At 41.2% G+C, this 19,985-nt stretch overlaps 1 long non-coding RNA gene across 1 annotated transcript; it reads right to left on the minus strand.

Moving 5' to 3' along the window:
* Positions 1-3,337: 3,337 nt before the first annotated feature.
* Positions 3,338-6,667, minus strand: LOC143666502 (uncharacterized). The gene is made up of 3 exons (XR_013167669.1): positions 6,380-6,667; positions 5,227-5,313; positions 3,338-3,471 (listed from the first exon to the last, which is right to left on the minus strand). It is a non-coding gene; the product is annotated as an uncharacterized LOC143666502 (long non-coding RNA).
* Between the last annotated feature and the right edge of the window lie 13,318 nt (positions 6,668-19,985).

Here is a 19,985-nt window from a genome sequence, read left to right on the forward strand (position 1 = left end):
CTGGGAAGATATGAAGAAGCCAAAACATTCTAATGCAAAGGGACACATCATACATTTCTATTATTGCCCAACACTTACTGAAGTTTATGGCAAGTGAGGTGCTGTGCTGGGAAAGTAACTCATTTGAACTTCACAACAGCTATATAAGCACAGGAACTATTATCCTAGTTTGTGGGCATGAAAGCTGAGGCTGGGAAAGATAAAGTAACTTATCCTGTTCTTTCAGATGCCCTAGACTGAGTATTAGTTCTTCCATACTGTCCAAATGACCAGGTACAATGCCATTGCAACGGGAAAAGGGGTGACCCGATGCCAAAATACCGAGGGATTTTTTTTGCTAATTGTTAGATCAAATCATCCAGTGACAGGACTTCATCTAGACTAGCTTCTATTCATTGACTACTCTGAAAACACAAATTTTAACATGTCTTTCACCTGTTAGACATACTGAAGTAGTTCCTGGAATGAGAGCAGACAAGTTGGTAAAAAAATCCTTAAGACAGTAAAACCTGTTTTTGAGAGGCCTTCACAGGAGGTCTGCTCCCAACAAGCCCTTCTGAGTGTAGCCTCAGAAGCTGGGCCTGTTTCCTTGTGACCCCTTTGCTGGCTTTGATCTCCAAGTTTCCCTTGTTGAGTGGTTCACATTCTCGTTCATTTCCCTGGTTCATCATTCCCTCAAATCAGTGCACTTACCTCCCCATCGCTAACACTTCCTTAACCAAGGTTATTGTCACCTCTCACCTGAATTATGGCTAAAACTTCTAATGGTTCTCTACACCAATTCTCAACCCTTCCACATTTCTGCCAGAGTGCATTTTCTAGAAGCAAATATGACCAGGCTGGTTGCCTGCTCAAGACTCTTCTGCCACTTTCCACCACTCTGGGGATAAAGCCACACACATCACAAACTGTACAAGGCCCTTCCAGATCTACCTCTCTTCGTTTGCTCTAGACTCACCTCCTGTTTCAAACTCTGTGCTGCACACACTGTGAATTACTAGCAGTTCTATGAATGTGCCACGATTTCTTTAACCACCAGTCTTATGTGTATACCATCCTTCTATCCTGAGCCAGATAAACATGTGGTGGTGGGAGGAAATGTGTATCCAGGCTCATTCTTCAGTTCTTATTCCAATGCCACGTGCAGACACAAGGGCGCCCAACTCGACTGAATGATAGACAAAGTGGAACAACCACCTCCACCTCCATTCTACACCGACTTGACTGTTTCATGCATTTGACCAAAGTGACTGAGTAGGAGTTTCAGCTTTATGTGACTATGGAAAGCTACACAGGCAACATGTGGAACAAACTGGTCATCCTAGGGTAAAGTTCACTGCCAGAAAACTATTCTCTAATAGCCAATTACAGTAAAAGTCCTAGAAAAAGCCAACTCTGATCCCGAAAGTATGACACGCCAGAGAATTTAACATGGAATATATTCCATTAATTGTGCAAGTTAGGTTTCATCTATTTCTTCAGATTTTACCTTCAGACCTACCCTAACTTCATTTCTGAGACAATTCTGATGAGGCAGAGTAGGCAACTACATACCCATCTCCCCTGCTTTTATAGGCTTACTCCATGCTTGGATGAGTGAGCTCACACTCTGTGACAAATATGACTTCTACTCCTACTTATACTCCAGTCCCCCACCTGACCCTCAGTCTTCCAGAACCCCAGACCAACTGATGTCCTGCTTCACTTTTGCCTGCCTCCTTCACAGAGGGCTGAGACTTCAATTACTTCTTGGCCTTCCATCCCTAATGAACAAATCTAGAAGAGGCTCTCTGAGGTTCTCTGTTTCTAATCACTTACATCTTCCTGCCTTGGACTCAAGGCTGACTGAAGGATGCCCTCTGGAAACCAAATATGAATTTCCACTTATATCTCTTTGGAGCAAATCCTGTATCTCTATCGTTTATCATTATTACCTACTCTTTGTGGGACACATTTAGGCAATTTGCAAATGATTAGTGACAAAACTCAGCTTGTTTTTTTTTTTACACAGAGCAGATTTTCATTGAATATTTGATTTGAGATGTCAAAGTTTTAATTCACAACGATCAGAAAATGACTATGAGTTGAGGATTATTGCTACTCAAAATCCCTCATCTAAAGCATGGACCTCCTCTTTTGTAGGTGGAACTATAAGGGAAAGGGGCACAAGTTGGGCTCCCCAGGAAGCAGATTCTAAAATGGAGAAGTGTTTAGGAAGAGTTTTGGGGATCAATACCCATGATAGGGAAGGGAAGGAAGCAGGACTGGGCAGAGGGACTAGTTGAACTACAATGCAATCTCAACTATGCTCCCAACATATTTCTTGGGAAGCTTTGAAGTTGGGTTGGAACTTCAGACCCGTCCTGAGAAGGGGCAAGGAGTCTGGACCTTTATAACCTTGCATTAATTAGGCACAGAAAGGGCTTGCAACCTCGGATAAGTTAGCTTTTTTCAGCCAATAAAAGAGCCAAAAGCTAAGAAGTGCCTCTGTTAGTCTTTCCAGCAGCAGGAGAATTAATCCTTCACTTCTCAAGGAAGATCTGGGCACTGTATCCCAGTTTCCAGCACAGAGGCCAAATAAACCTGGTGCTTCATGAATTTAAATAACAGATGTCTCAGCTCCATCACCCTCACATCCAAATAGCTGTTCACCATTCATTCCTTTCTATCCCATCCCCTTTCCCAGGTTCTTAATCCATGGTTTTGAAATTCATAGTCCCATCTCATTTTTAACTGAATGCCTTATATCAAACTAAACAAGGCAATACTACTTTTCCCTGCCAATGATTAACAGATACCAGGCTCTGACTAAAGAATAAGTAAAGGGTGTCAGGAACGGGATTCAAGGGATCAACATGATGGAAACCAGGACAACATGGTGATCAGACCAGAGAAGCAGGAAGTAGGCAAGACATACAAGGAAGCACAGGAAGGTGTAAGTTGTTCCAAAGATGGGAGATCAGTGGTGAAGCTGAGTGTTGGAAGGAGAGTAACAGAGTCAAGCAAGATATTCATGGGTCAACCTTAGGACAGCAGGTGAGAATGCTGCTGTTGGGACCACAAAGTCTTCACTTGATGATCTGGCTCATTTCTGCTCAAGGACAGTATCTTCTGGCCTGAGACTCATGCAGCCTCCTTTTAAACCTATCTTTAAAGAAACTGGCTAAAATCATGAAAGCAAGATTGGTTTTCCAAAATATTTCTTAAAAGTGAAGATCTCAAGGAATCATAGACAGTTCAACTGGAATAAAGCCCAGAGAGAACACTGAAGTGGGTGGGGTGTGAGACCCTTCCTGGGAAGTGAGAAGTGGCCCACTCACCAATTTCTTCCTGGAGTTCCAGCTCCTCCTCAGGCAGCAGGCAATCCTGGAACTTGCCATCCATCTGTGTATGTCCAGAGCACTTCAAGTTCTCATCACTGGGCTCTAACTTTGCCAACTGCTGGTGGAGTGTAGGCCCGGGGCGTCAACCCTGGTGAAACCCATTCAGATGTTCAGGGGAATTGTGCCTTAGGTTCGAAGAAATATGGCAAATTTTCCCTGGGATATGTGTTCATGTATAAATGTTCACACAATTAAAAGGCTTATGAAGAGATTTTTGTAGCTTGAGTTAAGATATTAGAGATGAATTTGCCCTGGCTCTTCATTAAATATATGATATGTCTGTGTGGATATGGATATGGATATGGATATGGATGTGGATGTGGATATAGATTAGATACAGATTAGATATTGATATTGATATGCCATTCAGATCTCCTTTCAAGAAAGAACTTGCCATTTAACTGCAAGGAGTGCAATTGGCTGACAGCCTCCAGCATGCAAGTCCAGACGGGTCTTCCCAGACAGTTCTTAGTCAACAACTGAGCATAAAGGGGCACTAAAACGTGGCCATTTCTGCCCAATATAGGATTTCTCAATGGGCAATCTCTGCACTGGAGCTCCCCCTTCGGCTGGCTAAAACTTTCTCAGAGCTACACCATCTGAGGCTCTTCCTACCTTGTATTTATTCCTTCCCACTCTCCTTTCACAAATATCAAACTTGCATCACCATCTGAGGGCTTTCCCTGCTACAGTTGTGACATCTCATATTTATCTTTTACATGTAAAGCTCTTGGACATCTAACTACGCCTTAGGGTAGGCTTCCCAGAGGACATGTACTGATACAGTGTTATTCTACAGATTAGGATACTGAGATTTAGAGGGACTCAACAGCATGCCTTAATTTGCAATACAAGATAATATAGAACAGACAGAACTTATGTCTTGAGAGATAAATATCATGGTCTAAGGCATGACAGCTCTATCCCAGTTAGTGGATGAATTGACTAAGATTCCAGACAAAAATGGTTGATATTGCACCTGGTATGATTTGGGCTGGACAGACAAGAACCAGAAAAATCTAGGTCAGTGCCAGAGATCAACAGCAAGCAGAAGGTCCCGTCTGTCACTCTGGGGTGGGGTAGTCAGCACAGGTCTTAGGAGATCATTTACCAGGAATAGTAAAAGGAATGTTTTGAAAATTCTAACCCTTAATGACAGTCTACAAGTAAGAAGCAGGAAATAAGAAAATGGGGCAAGTCACACGCACGACCCTGTAATATCTACTGATGGGGGTCCTTCTCACTTCTGAGAGACACACCTGACAGATGGGTCTGAGAAAAGCCAATTTCCCTCGGCATCATAGTTCCTTGCAGTTAGAACAGCAGGGTTCAAAAGCACAATGTGGACTGCTATTGCTGAGCAGACATTTCTTGGTTATTTTCCAAGTTGATGGAACTTTCAGAGCAGATTTTTCTTTATAGGCTCAAGTACCATAGAGAACAGAAAACAGAGACCGACTTTTAAGAGTAATACCTCCCGGGTGGGCCACAGTGGCTTAGCAGACAGAGTTCTCGACTGCCATGCCAGAGACCCGGGTTCAATTCCCGGTGCCTGCTCATGAGAAAAAATAAATAACATTTCCCACTTTATCTTCAATGTTTCCCACCATTTCAGAGTATGGGGAGTCTTCGTTACTATCAAGAAAACTGAGGAGGAGCCCTCTCCCCTAAAAAAAATAGTAATTACATTTTTTATACATTGTTTGAGAAAATGAATAACAACTTTATGAAAAGGTACTCCGAATGAGGCAATTATTTAAAATATAATAGAACCTTATTAATCTCAATATCTATAAATATTATGAAAGTAGTAATACATATGTAAGTGAGCAAGATGTCTTACCTATTTGGTCACAAGATCAGACTTTTCTGAGTACAAACTTCACACAAATGGGGTCATACCCCTTCTTGACAACAGCATTGATGATTCCTATTTTACAGAGGAAAAAATTAAGGCTCAGAAATATGAACCAAAACCCAGGACTTCTGATACCAAACGTAGCAAAATTCTATCCACTCTGCCAAAACAGCACTAAATATGATGTTTTTGATTCACGTATAGAAAAATATGGAACTTCAATTACCTAACACAATATTCTCTGAATTCTAAACCAGAAAATGGTCAGCTTTCAAAAAGGAAAGTATTCCAATCAGCCTCTTCCACTACCCCATTTGCCGGCTGCCCTCCTTTTGTCTCTGCCTCAATTCAACTCAGACTTTGCTGTCAATCTGCTCCAACGTGAACTTCCAAAGGGCAGTGACTATGTCCTGTCTCTCCCATACCCTTAGGGTCTATCAGAGAGCTCAGTATCTCTTGGTGGTGGAATAAATGAATCTGAGCAGCCAGAGAGGACAGGACACCATGCAACGGAACGAACACAAAGCCAAGATGCTAATTAAAGGAATCTGGACAGAGGTCTCTGTGCTCTGTTTAGACAGAAACCAGGAAACAAAGCGACAGAATACAAACCATGGACCTGTCTGTCAGTCAGTGGCGGCCAGTCAGTGACCGCAAGGCAAGGAGAACCTGATCTCACGGGAGGTCAGAAACCCAGCGGCCTTGGTTCTGAGTATAACAGCAGCACCTATTATGAAAAAATGATTTGCAGACCCCTGGAACTACTGGGCTGTGTCTATCAAATGCAAACAGTAAATTACAAAATGGGAAAAAATATCAGACAAATGGATATTTGAGTATCATCGAGAAAAAAGTAATTATATCCAGCCATATCCATCTGTGTATCGAGACACAACAAACCATTCTGTGCTTTCATTCTGAGCAGAGAGTGCTGATTAATTGCCAGATTCTCGAGCTTTTTAAAGTCTGTTTTAAAACTCAAAGGTCTGACATTTCAAAACATAAATGCTGTGGGTTTATGTATCATGGCCTGGTGTGTTTGCAGTACAACAATTCCAGACACATTAGCAAATCCCAACAGAGGGAAGAACTGAAGAGCTGTCTTTCTAGCTAAGCCATCCCACATTCACATACTTACCCTGGAATCCCCGTCTTCTGGGAGGCCAGGGGAGGTGGTGCCACGTTGTCCCCTAGCTTTGGAACTCACAGCAGCAGGTGCCCCGCCTGGACCCTGATGAAACCTGGCAGCCCAGTCCACTCTTTTCTCCGTTGGCCTATTGTTCCTCTGGGAGCTGAGTGCTAGCCTGGGTCCAGCATTCTGAAGCAAGTCATTCGAGGAAAGATCGTCTCTTGCCTGTTGCCATTCAGAGAGATTTTCATGGGGCTTACAATTAAAAGTTATTACCCCAGTGTGGTGCTACTTCCCCTTTTGCTGTTAAACTCCTATGCCGACACTCTCAAAGCCATGCAAATTCAAGTGACTGTAACTTCATAGCTATCTGACAGCCATTAATATTGATAATAAAAAGTAGCAGGCATTTATTGAGCCTTTACCAACTGTTGAATTCCTCCCATGCTCTCTCAGCTCTACCCAATCCAGCAGACAGAGCCCATGCTGGGGAGGACAATAGCAGGAATGGAATAGAGGGAGTTGATCCCCAAGGGGTGGAAATAAAGAAAGGAGGCGCCCCAGGGGGAAGCCACAGCAGGAAGCCGCTACCTGCCCTGCTTTTCCATTCAACACTCCAGCCGGACTCAACACATTTCCAGCAGTGATCTTGGCAGCTGTTTGCTGTCACTAGCTCTGCAGTCCTTTCTGCCCCACTCTGCCTTTCTCTGTGTGGGGAAATTATGGTTGTTTAGGGGAGCTGCTATCCTGCCCCCCAAGGATGACTCAGTTTGCTGTTCCTCTATGCTTCCAAAGCTCTTTGAGAGGCAAAACATAGTTATAAAACAATCGTGATTATCTACCTTCCCCCTCACCCCAGAAGGGGGTCTTCTTGAAAGATCACGAGTAAGTCATCTTTGGTCCTTGATGCCTGGCTTCTTGTTTTGCACAAAATAGGTGCTCAGTTCACTTCAGTTGAATGATAGATGGACTAACAGAACATAGTAAGGGTCTTCGTTAATTATTTTAGAAATGCAAACATTTCCTCTGACATTCTTTAGGCTCTAAAGCATGACCTAATTATATGTTAATAAACCCCTAAATTAAGGTCACAGTGCTATATGAAAGAGTTCATTTTTCCTTCCTGCCCTTCCACTTCGGGGCATGCAGAGACACTGCCACTCAACAACTACCATCTTTTTTCTTTTCCTTTGCTACCTTCCTACTCATAGAGCTGCCATTCATCCACAAACACTTGTTTAAAAGCTCCAGGATTCATTAAAATAGACTAGCAGCTAATAATCAGTGAACAGCTGTCAATAACCATTTTAAAAACAACCCACTTTTAAGCTGGTTTCAGGCCTTGCTGGGTTTCCTTACTACTTGGCAAGGTGGTCTAGATATAGGCCCAGCCTTGATAATTATTTCCAAATGCAATTACGTTTCTAACTGGAAAGCCTCCTCTTACAAATCTTCCCCAGCCTGAGCGGCAGGACAGTTAAGTGCACAGAATATTGGATGTGAAGGTCAAGGGTTGTTTATCTATTCCAGTAATGACTCTTCAGTGGGACACAAGATTCCAAAATGTTAAGAAGAGTGGGATTACAGATGAGTTTTTCCTTGTGTTTGTCTAAGCTTTCTATATGCCAAGCATAAAGATGATAGGATTTTATCATTAGAAAAGAATATTATTTGCAAAGTGAAGAGAACTTTAATACTAAAGCATAACTTTTCCTTTTATTTCAGGAGTAAGACCCGACATCTTTTTAAATGTAGGTGGGAATTCAAACCAGAGTAAGAATGTAAAATGAATCCAGATCTGAATCTAAAACACGCACGCCTCTGAGGCCAGATGTGGGGCTCTGCGTAGGCCACATGTTTACTCCAAGGTTTTCTGCAGCCAGTGTGGGAAAAGGGATGCCTGGGCAATTCCACTATTCTAACCATCAGGCAGAAACAGACTGACTACTCTGGAGAGAAGCTGCAACACGTCCTGACTCTGAGCTGGGATGGAAACTTCTCCCCAGGGTCTCATAAGGCAGAGTCTCCTGACGACGGGCCAGGTCTCTGGCATCACAACCTGACCCCAGGGTCTGCTGCGCCAGAACACACACCGGCCCCAGCGTGGAGCTGCCCCAGGTCCGCCTTTCCATTATTCACGCCTCACTCGGTTCTCCCACGACCTTTCTGCTGACACTTGGTCCTCCTCCAGCTTCTCTCCCTGTCAGCCCTGCTACTTTCCCAGCTCCGCACCATGGACTTGGCTCCTCGGACCCAGTTGTGCCTTTTCATTTCACGGTGGTCCTTTGTGAACCCGTAATCCAGTCTTCAATCTCGCTGTGTCTGCTTTCAGCCTCCATGAGCACTCACCCTGGGCACTGCCCCACTCTCTCTGCCCTTCCGCCCTTCCTGCCAGACACCCATGGGTGACCTCAGAGAGAGCAAACAGTCATTGCCCACGGATGGGATAACCGTCCAGAGGTCTCAATGAAAATATGGAGCCCAAAACTGTACCAGTTCACAAGCCACTTGTTATTGGTTCACAAGGAGACAAGGGTGGAAACCGACAAGACATATTTCAGAACTTTTCTGGCATTGTTGCAATGGCCATTCAGAAGAGTACTGGACATATTTTATCTTGTTGAGTAGGGTAGAGGCCAGAAGGGTTTGACTGGCTCTGGAGGTGAGTCCCCTGTGGCCTGAGCTGCCAACCAGTCATGTGCAGGAGAAACACTTATCACTACTTGATGGGCTGGAAATCTTCAAAAGGTCCTTCTCCACAGGGGGGTTGGAAGGCACCATCTAAGCCTTGCAACCACAATCTCTTGTCTAGGCATCAGAATGCTTTCTCCTATTAAGTCCCTACTCCTTTCCAGACACTGTGCTAAACAAATTGCACATGTCATCTCCTGTAATTACACCAACCCCAGGAGGTAAATACCATTGTAATCCCCATTTCATGACTAACACAAATGAGTCCCAACGTAATTATGTAGCTTGCCCTTGGACTTGTAGCTGACATGAGTGAAGGAATTCATACCCAAAACTGTTTGGATCCAAAACCCATATACGTACTATTGCCCTTCACAGAACAGCAGGGCAATGTCTGCTGAACATATGGAATTCACAAGAAACCACAGGCTTTTTTCTCTTAATGAGATGGAGGTAAGGGGTGACTCTCTCCCCTACCTTCCCTACTTTAGCTCTTTACAGTTAGGGCTTGTTATTCCTGATTTAAAAACTATTGTTCCCACAGCGACATACTTGCAGCTTCTCTTAGTAACTATAACCATCTTTCACAATTTTAACTAAGTTAGTTCCAATACAAAATTGCTTTTTGAAAGAGTTTGCAAAGGCAAAACCAAACTGACCATTTGACCAGAGCCTGACTTTATACACATCTCAAGAAAATTACAGCAAGATTCAAACACCTCCAGAAAGCAGTTTTACCAGCCTACACGAGTGAGAAGGGACGCATCAAAGCATGCAGTCAAGGATACTGTTTTAAATCTATAAAACAACAATAGGTAAACTGTAAAATGGAAATGCTTCCTCTGACTGGCAAAAGGTTCATAGATTGGGAGTACTTAAAATTTTAGATCGCATGTATTTTCTATTACTGTTGTGACACATCATAATCAACTTAGTAGCTTAAAAAGGGGACAATTCTCTAGTCCAATGTGAATCTCACTGGGCTAAATTCAAGGTGTTAGCAAGGTGCATTGCCTCTTGGAGTCTCTAGTGGAGAATCCCTTCCCTTGCCTTTTCAGGCTCCTAGGAGCTGTCTGCTTTCTTTGCCCCATGGCCCTTTCCTTCCACCTTCAAAGACAGTCATGTCAGGATGAGTCCCACACACACTGACTCTGACCTCTTTTTCAATTCCCTTTTCCACTTTTAAGGACCGTTGTGGTTTTATTGGGCCCCTGAATAGTCCAGAATATTCTCCATAATTTAAGCTCAGCTGATTGGCAACCTTATGCCATCTGCACAGGTACTTCCTCTTTGACATGCAGTCTAACATATTCACAGATCCCAGCCAATAAGATGTAGGCATCTGGGGTAGTGAAACTATTCCCCCTACCACAGTAGATATAATGGCCTCAGCAGATTTGTTCCATTGAACAAGACCAGGCCATTTAAGGACTTGTTCCAAGAAGATGGGAGCCTGGCATTAGGGAGGCTGGCCCGGACACGGACATCCTCATTGAAGAACAAGTGTTCTTCTGTTGTTCGGATATGTCTCCCTCTCCAAGCCGACTCGGCAGGTGAACTCACTGCCCTCCTCCCTGCCTGGGACATGACTCCCGGGATGAGCCAGGACCCAGCAGCACGGGATTGAGAAAGCCTTCTTGACCAAAAGAGGGAAGAGAAAAATGAGACAAAATACAGTTTCAGTGACTGAGAGATTTCAATCAGAATCTAGAGGTTATCCTGAGGTTATTCTTATGCATTATCTAGTTAGCCCTTTTTAGTTTATGGTGTATTGAAGTGGCTGGAGGGAAGTACCTGAAACTGTTGAACTGTGTTCCAATAGCCTTGATTCTTGAAGATGGTTGTATAACTGTATAGCTTATACAGTGTGACCATGTGATTGTGAAAACTTTGCGTCTGATGCTCTTTTTAGCCAGGGTATGGACAGATGAGCAAAAAAATAAGGACAAAATAAATAACAGGGGGGGATAAAGGGTAAAAAATTGGAAAGATTGAAATATTAGTCAATGAAAGGAAGAGGTAAGGGGTATGGGACATATGAAGTTTTTTTCTTTTTCTTTTTCTTTCTTTTTCTGGAGTGATGCAAATGTTATAAAAATGATCATGGTAATGAATACACAACTACGTGATGATACTGTGAGCCACTGATTGTAAACTTTGGATGGACTGTATGCGTGTTTCTCATAAAAATATTTCTTAATAAAAATATTTTTTAAATAAGCAAAAACCTTGTTTCTATTTTTACTACTTTTAGGTTTATAGCGGTTCATGTTTGGGCCCATTGGACCCACGATGGCAGGGAGTCCGTCAGCATAAGCCCCAGTCTTCCTGTCACTGCCCCCCATTTCTCACCCTCTCTTGCTCCAGTCTACCCCCTCGTCCTCTCTGCTCCACACTGCTCTCAGCTTCCCATCGCCATCATCTGTGCCTCTGCCTCACTCTGGCCCCTGCTTTCTGCCCCTCTGCCCTTTAGGAACTCCCTATCCTCCCTCCAGAAAAGGACTCCTCTCGGCTCCAGGCTCTCTGAGCTACACCCACAGGAAGCTGAGGCAGAGGCAAATCAATCCTTGAAATCTCGTCTTGGAGGCAAAATGGACGCTGATCCCCTAAAACGTCCTTGAAATCTTCTAAAGCTTTTTCAAAACATTTCATCCAATAGTTTAAAATAAACCCATTTCTGGTAAGTTTAGTAAATCCTTGGAATTTGTTGTTTGGCAAATTGACCATATAGCAAATTGTCCATCAGCAAATTGGTTTTTGACAAATTGACTTCAAACTGGAACTCAGGCTCCCTGACCTCCAGTCCAATTCACTTTCTTCTAAATTGTATTTCTCAATAGTCTTTGTAAACACAATCAGTGTGTCTTTATTCATATGGTTAAATTTGGTTTCTTCTCTCTATTTTTGGCACCTCTTTTGTGCAAAATGCATTTTCCCAATGTTTTTCAAACTTGCTTTCTTTATAAAAAAAAGCCAGCGTATTTAAGATGTTAATGGCCTCATTTTAATTTGCACATATTCTTGTTAATAATGAAATCTACTTAATGTGAGTTAAAACTAAAAAGCCTGTCAGGGTAATTCACAAACATTTAAAAACTCTGCAGCGATTCTATGAGGATTTCCTGTTAATATTCTTAAGGACTTTCAATGGATACACTAAGTAGGTCTCAGTATTAACCAGAATAGCAAACAAATTAAAATGGGACTCTTGGTAACAATTGGGAAAAATGAATTTTTGCACCCTTCAGCATGAAATTGAAGCTAGTTGTGTGGATGCCTTCTGCACACTTAAGGAGAACATCTTTATTGAATAACCATCATGCTAATTATCACTTAAGACTGGGCTATAGTCACCTGACTTCAGTGTATTTGTTTCAGGAATGCACAAGAGAATAACATCAATCAAATTTTAAAAGAAGGAATTCTCATTTGGCACTGATGTTAGCAGCAATCTCTATTTGTAGCATATAGCAAATTTTCATTCGAGCAATGTAATTTACAAAGGAATGTACACTTTATTAAAATTCCGGCCTAAGAGACATCTTAAAATCCATTCTCAGGCCTGGGAGAGTATTCTGATGCTCTGGGAGAAATGCCTAAATGATTCCCCATTTCCACAGCGGTTTACAACTTCCAGAGCAAGGGCCCATCACTGGAAGGATAGAAATCTCTTCAGGTTTAATCTCTTTGAGAATTCAGTTTATATTAAAAGAAAAACACTTTGTTCTATGTTAAGACATCAAAAACAGGATTTAAAATGGAGCTTAAATACATTATCCTGTTCAATCTACTCAACTATTGTCAGCCGTAGGTTTTTAAATCACCACTTCTTATGAGACTAAAGCAAAAAAATGTTTATTTGGTACAAATTTCATATTTTGACTAGTGCATTTCCTAATATAACTTATGTAGACAGCTTAATTGAACACCATAAGTACATGGAACCTTGAGTACGGCATGAGATTTTGTGGGTTTGTCCAGAGTGATGTCCTGATAAATCCCAGAGTGATTTGAACAGTGAATAAAAAAGTATTTGCAAAGTCCCCTTTGGGGAATGGTGAGAAAAGGGGGGAAAAATTCAACTTCCCCAAGTTGAATTCTTGATATTCTCACAAGCAGGGGGGACAACCAAAGCTATAGGCTGAGCCCCCAGTCTTGCGGTTTGTTCATATGAAACTTAACACCACAAAGGATAGGTCAAGTCTACTTAAAATTAGGCCTAAGAGTCACCCCCAAGGGAACCTCTTTTGTGCTCAGCTGTGGCCTCTCTCTCTCAGCCAACACAACAAGCAAGCTCACCACCCTCCCCCTGTCTACGTGGGACATGACTCCCAGGGGTGTGGACCTTCCTGGCAACGTGGGACAGAAATCCTAGAATGAGCTGAGACTTAGCATCACGGGATTGAGAAAACCTTCTCGACTAAAAGGGGGAAGAGTGAAATGAGACAAAATAAAGTGTCAATGGCTGAGAGATTCCAAACAGAGTTGAGAGGTTATCCTGGAGGTTATTCTTATGCATTAAGTAGAACAAACCCCAAGACTGGGGGCTCAGCCTATAGATTTGGTTGTCCCCCCTGCTTGTGAGAATATCAAGAATTCAACTTGGGGAAGTTGAATTTTTCCCCCTTTTTCTCACCATTGCCCAAAGGGGACTTTGCAAATACTTCTTCATTCACTGTTCAAATCACTCTGGGATTTATCAGGACGTCACTCTGGACAAACCCACAAAATCTCATGCCGGACTCAAGGTTCCATGTACTTATGGTGTTCAATTAAGCTGTCTACATAAGTTATATTAGGAAATGCACTTGTCAAAATATGAAATTTGTACCAAATAAACATTTTTTTGCTTTAGTCTCATAAGAAGTGGTGATTTAAAAACCTACGGCTGACAATAGTTGAGTAGATTGAACAGGATAATGTATTTAAGCTCCATTTTAAATCCTGTTTTTGATGTCTTAACACAGAACAAAGTGTTTTTCTTTTAATACAAACTTACGCATTAAGTAGATATCACCCTTGTTAGTCAAGATATAATGGAGAGGCTGGAGGGAACTGCCTGAAAATGTAGAACTGTGTTCCAGTAGCCATGTTTCTTGAAGATGATTGTATAATGATATAGCTTTCACATTGTAACTGTGTGATTGTGAAAACCTTGTGTCTGATGCTCCTTTTATCTACCTTGTCAAAAGACAAGTAGAATATATGGAGTAAAAATAAATAATAGGGGGAAAAATGTTAAAATATATTTAGATTGAAATGCTAGTGATCAATGAAAAGGAGGGGTAAAGAGTATGGTATGTATGAATTTTTTTCTGTTTTCTTTTTATTTCTTTTTCTGAATTGATGCAAATGTTCCAAGAAATGATCATGATGATGAATACGCAACTATGTGATGATATTGTGAATTGCTGATTATATATGTAGAACGGAATGATCAAAGTTAAGAATGTTTGTGTTTGTTTGTTTTTGGTATTTAAAAAAAAAAATCACCACTTAGAACACGAGGCACCTGAAGTTCAGAGAGTCTGCGTTTTCCAAGTTCACACAGCTAATAAGAAGCAGACAGGCATTAGGTTTAAGTCTCTTGGCTCTGAGGCAATAAGTTAAAAGCAACAGATATGCATCACCTATCACATTCACAAACCTTCTTGAATGGAATTTCTCTGGGGAAGTGGGCACTGTGAAGTTTGCCATTGCCTTTGACCCATCATCTCTCACCCAAGCCATTTTAACAGCTTCCTCATTTGCCCCCTGCCCCAATCTCACCATGGCCAGAACCCCATTCCATTCACTCCTTGGTGCCATACCAATACCTATGAAATTCCTGAAGTTCATTTCACAACCCTGCTTAAAACCTCTTCAGTGGCTCTCAATCGCCCATAAGAATAAAGAACAGTCTTCACAACAGGACACACAAGACCCTTCTAAGTCTCTCCCTTGCATTCTTAACCTCCCAGAGTTTTGCCATATGCTGTTTCCACTTCTTAAAATACTTCCTTTCTGCACCTGGTAACATCTTCCAAGGCCAACTCAGGGTTCTCCTGTAAAGCCCTCCTGAATTTCCCACCCATGGTCCTGAGAAGAGCTCATCATCTCCTTTGCTGGGTGATCATATATTGGAGCACAACTCCAATTGCTTCATGACTAGGTCACCTGTCCACCTTTCCAACAGACTGTGAGCTTTCAGCCAAATAAATCGATAACTTCATCAACTCTTACCATGTATGAGTGGAGTTTCTTTCCACCAACCCTTAATTCACCTGAAATGCTACAGTACTTTCTTGATATGATAAAGCAAGGGTCAACACACTAGAACCCATAGGCCAAATCTGGCCTGCTGCTTGTTTTGCTAAATAAAGTTCTGTGGGAACATAGCCACACTTATCTGTTTACAGATTAGATGTGGCTGCTTTGTACTACCAGGGCAGAGTTGAGTAGTCACCACAGAGACTGAATGGACTGCATGGCTGAAAACATTATCTCTCCCCTTACAGAAGAAGTTTACTAACCCCTGTGTTAGAAATAAGGCTAAGAATTAAAGTCAAGTTGTTGTCCTGAGTGCCAGGAAAAAGAAAGAAAAAACACTATGAGGCCTCAGGGCCTTGAGTTTTAATCTGAGTTCTGACACGGGCTTACTCATGTATATTGGACAAATCATTTTTCCTATCTGGACCTGTCTCCCTATCTGTAACATAAGAAAACTAAAGCAGTAATTAAAGCAGTAGTTTGTAAACCTTTTTTAGCCCCAAAAGCAGTTTATGGCAAGCCGTATTTGTAGACTAGCTTAAGGCATGGCTATTCTGATTAGAGTGGGGGTGGGCAGCCAGAGCCCTGTCCCTTCATCTCACTGCTTGCCTGTGTCACCTGGGGCTCCTAGAAGGATCCCTTAGTCCCCTACAGCTCCAAGGGTACAAGTCACTGCTCTACACACTCTCTAGAGTCCCTGCCACAGTCATGGTACATGATTCTAAGACACCATGTAAACATTCCAGATTTAGAACCATCCAAAAAATCAAGCTCTACCTTTTAGAATTTTCTCTATACACCAAAACACAACTGAAATAGATTGAAATGGAAAAAAAATATTTCCAGATATTTCTAACACTTACCCAGAGAACAACCTCACATATACCTTCTGCTTTCTGGAGTGAACTGGTGTTTTCCATGATCTATTATGAGCATTTTAAACCACAAAAGCAGAATGTCAGCTTCTGGGAGATGTACAATATGAGGGACTGTCACTCCAGCGACAGAGCCTGCATGGAACGACATTGCTTCAAAGGGCATCAGGCAGGTAATGACACTGTGAGTTATTTGTTGCCAGAGCAGGGAATATTTTGAACTGCTCACAAGTGCCTTGGGTCTGCATCAAGGAATATTTTGGCTGCTAGGTAGGGCACTTTCAAGAGACAGCTTGTCAGGTGTTTTTAGAGTTCAGTCCTCTGGACCAGGAGTCAGGAAATATGCACAGTCTTTACTCTCACATTCTCTGTGTGCCTGTGACAAGCTCTGGGGCCTCTGTGGGGACTTGTTTTCTTATCTGTAAAATGAGTAGGTTGCACGCAATAATAATTGAGCACTTACTGTGTGTCAGGCTTTATTCTGGGGGCCTGCGTACAGTTACTCAACTCAGCTCACATACACTCTGTGGGAATGGACCCACATTTCATGAAAAAATAAATGTAGGAAATCAAGTCTTTGAGATGTGAAGTGACTTACCCCAAATCAAAAGAACGGCAAGGCTTAAAAAGTCTGTAGGAGGAAAAATGGTTAAGGTGTGGTTCTGAAGTGTTTGAATGCTAGTTCTGCCACTTGTTTAAATACATTGTTTTCCTTTCTTTATCTGTAAAATGGGAGGGATGGCTGCTGCCTACCTCATACAATTGTATGGAAAATTAGATGAGGTAATTTTTGTAAAATACCTAGTAAATCCTGAGTCATAATTAATAGTAGCTATTATTTTCATCTGGTTAACTCCAAATTCCATGGTTAATAAATAGACTCAGTAAAAATGGAGCTTCCCAATTTGAAGGCTCTTCAAAAAGTTAAATACAGGATTGTATATGACCCAGCAGTTCCACTTCTAGGTATATACTCAAATAAGTAAAAACAAGTTCTTAAACAGATACTTGTACACCAATGTTTATAAGCAACATTTTTCACTATAGTCAAAGTGCCCATCAATAAATGAATGGATAAACAAAATGTGGCACATACACATGATGGAATATCATTTGGCCATAAGAAAGAATGAAGTTGTGAAATATGCTGCCACCGAGAAGTAACTTAAAAACATTATTCCCAGTGAAATAAGACAGACACATAAGGACAAATACTCTATGATGTCACTTATAAGATATGTCTAGAAATCACTAATCCTTAGAGACAGGAAGTAGATTAGAGGGGAAGAAAGGGCAGTGTATGTTTAGTGGATATGGGATACATGTAAATAAAATTAATTTTTTTTTTAAATTGAACTTTCCTTTCTACCTCTTCTCTGATGCTGCCAGGCCAAAGCCAATGGTCAATTCTTCGTTCTCATTCCATGTAATCTCTTAGGAGGATTTGATGCCACTCATCATTGCTTTTTGAAATATTTTCTTCTCTGCATATTCATGGTTTTCCTTCTACCTCAAAATTCATTCTTCTAGTGTTCTTTTCTAGGTCCTGCTCTCCTCCCTCAAGCTCCTAGGAGTTGGCAATCCCCAGCTTTCTTTTCTTCTGTTCCTCTCTTCCTAATCAACACTCTCTCTTTCCTTAGGTTATAATATTTATATTTCGTGCCACAGCTTCAAATGAGCTGGGAACACTTAATCTCTCTCCAACCTAGATCTTGTCCTGAGCTCTAGAAATTCTACCATTTGCAAGTGGATGCTATAAGGCATGTTGAACATAACAGGTCTCAAAGAGAACTAGTGATTTACTCTACACTCTCATTGCTGGTTTCTTTCCAACCCATGCCCATAAATGACACCACTGCAAACCTAGAGGTCATCTTGGCTACTTGCCTTTTCCCATATCCCATATCAATTTTATTGATAAACTCTCTCTACTGTACTTCTAAAACATATTGGATCCGACAGTTTTCACCATGTTCATGGCGAAACCACAATCACCTACTGCCAGGAGGACAGAAACAGCCTCTTAAAATTGTCTTGCTTCCTTTTTAAAACATTTGAATACAATTTAATCTGTTTTCAAAGAGTTTATTGGATTTTCTTTAAAAATTATGGGCTCAAGAGCTCCTGACTCAATGAAGCCTATTATTTTCAGCTATGTCACTTATTTTCTCTTATTAAGAATGGAACATAGCATGAATATAGATGCATTTGGTGAAGTTTTCCAAACCAGAGGTGAATTTGAACCCAGCTGCAATTCCATCCATTCTTCCTCATTCTGCCTCCACCTTATCCCTAATCAACCAAATTACTTGCTGAATCTCCTGGAAATCTGGTCATCAATGATGCAGTCATAATAATGTTTCATGCTGGAAGCTCTGGCCAGGGCAAAATGAGTAGATTGGAATCAAAGACTGAGCTAGGACAGGGGAAAGGGACTCAGATAGTGACCTAGGCCAACAAAACCCCATGTCCAGGAACACATGGCCAATTCTATTCTCAACTGCAATGGCCAATGGGTCCAACTAGAAAGTCTGGAGTACAAGGACCCTGAAATTCAATGGAACAGTGGTTCTCAGTATAGAAGCTCATTCAACAGATTTTATTTTAGAATCTACTACAGTTCCTTTGAAATGGAACCCTTTTTAAATCTCTCTTCAAATAACAATTTTCAGATATAGAATCAAACCAAAAGCACACTTAGCTTAAATCTCATGCAGAACTAGAGGTATCTCATTTTGAGGTCCAAACCCTCTGGCTGGTTCATGGGAAGTAGTTTATGGACAATTTTTAAATACATGTTTCCAAAAAAAAAAGAAACTTAACAAATTCATACACTGCTACAAAACTACTTCATTTTTCTCCAGTTTTGTCTGAAATTACATAAACTGGGTTATACACCCCTCACATTTAGCATAACAAAAAAGAAAAGACAAATCTTCATTAATGTTAAAGTATAACTTTCAAACATTTCAAATCATAACTCATGTAAATGTAAAATGAACACTTGTCAAAAATTTATTCTACTCATTAATTGCTGAGGGAACCAGGAAGATGTTAAGACTGGTTCAAAATGCATTTAAGGAACTAGGTCATTTTATAGGCAATTTAGTAAAGAACTGTTAGGATAACATTTCTGGATTAGATACAAAATCTTTTAATGTTCAAAAGGGCAATAAACTGTAAACTTTGGGGTTATCTGTTCCATTGGACAGAAATTATTTACATCTCTTCTAAATAAAAATCTATAAAACTTCACTTACAACTTCATGAGATCTGGGACATTTAATCAACATCAAACAGTAAGTAGAACAAGATAAAGCCCCTAAACTTTGGGTGGGCCACTTCCTATGGTGGCATGGAAAGGACATTCCACTTCCTTTTTGCCTTATTTCTAAATTCAACAGTCTCACCAATATCCTCCTGGTATCATAAATAATCTCCAAAAAGGATTCAAGATAACATTGAAAAGCAGGGGTTAGCATGCCTGACCTGATTATTTACATATGTGCAGCAAGGGAACTTATTTACTACGTAGGTCTGAAAATCAAGAGCCATATAGTATTGAGCAACTTGTGTCTGGAAATCTTCATAAGGAAACTTAGACTGGATTTTTAAAAGCCTCTATTATTTGTTCTTCTATCCTAAGGCTAGAGAACCAAGTACAGGATACTCTGTCCACCAGATTTTACTAGGTGGCATATCTATATTTTAGGGTGAATATAGATCTTCTCCAAGTTCTCCAAATTTGAGGTCCCTGACCTAGCAGTCAGAAAATTCCTTACCAACTGTGACACTGGGTC

This window comes from Tamandua tetradactyla, chromosome 23 (genome assembly GCF_023851605.1).
Source record: "Tamandua tetradactyla isolate mTamTet1 chromosome 23, mTamTet1.pri, whole genome shotgun sequence".
Taxonomy (NCBI): domain Eukaryota; kingdom Metazoa; phylum Chordata; class Mammalia; order Pilosa; family Myrmecophagidae; genus Tamandua; species Tamandua tetradactyla.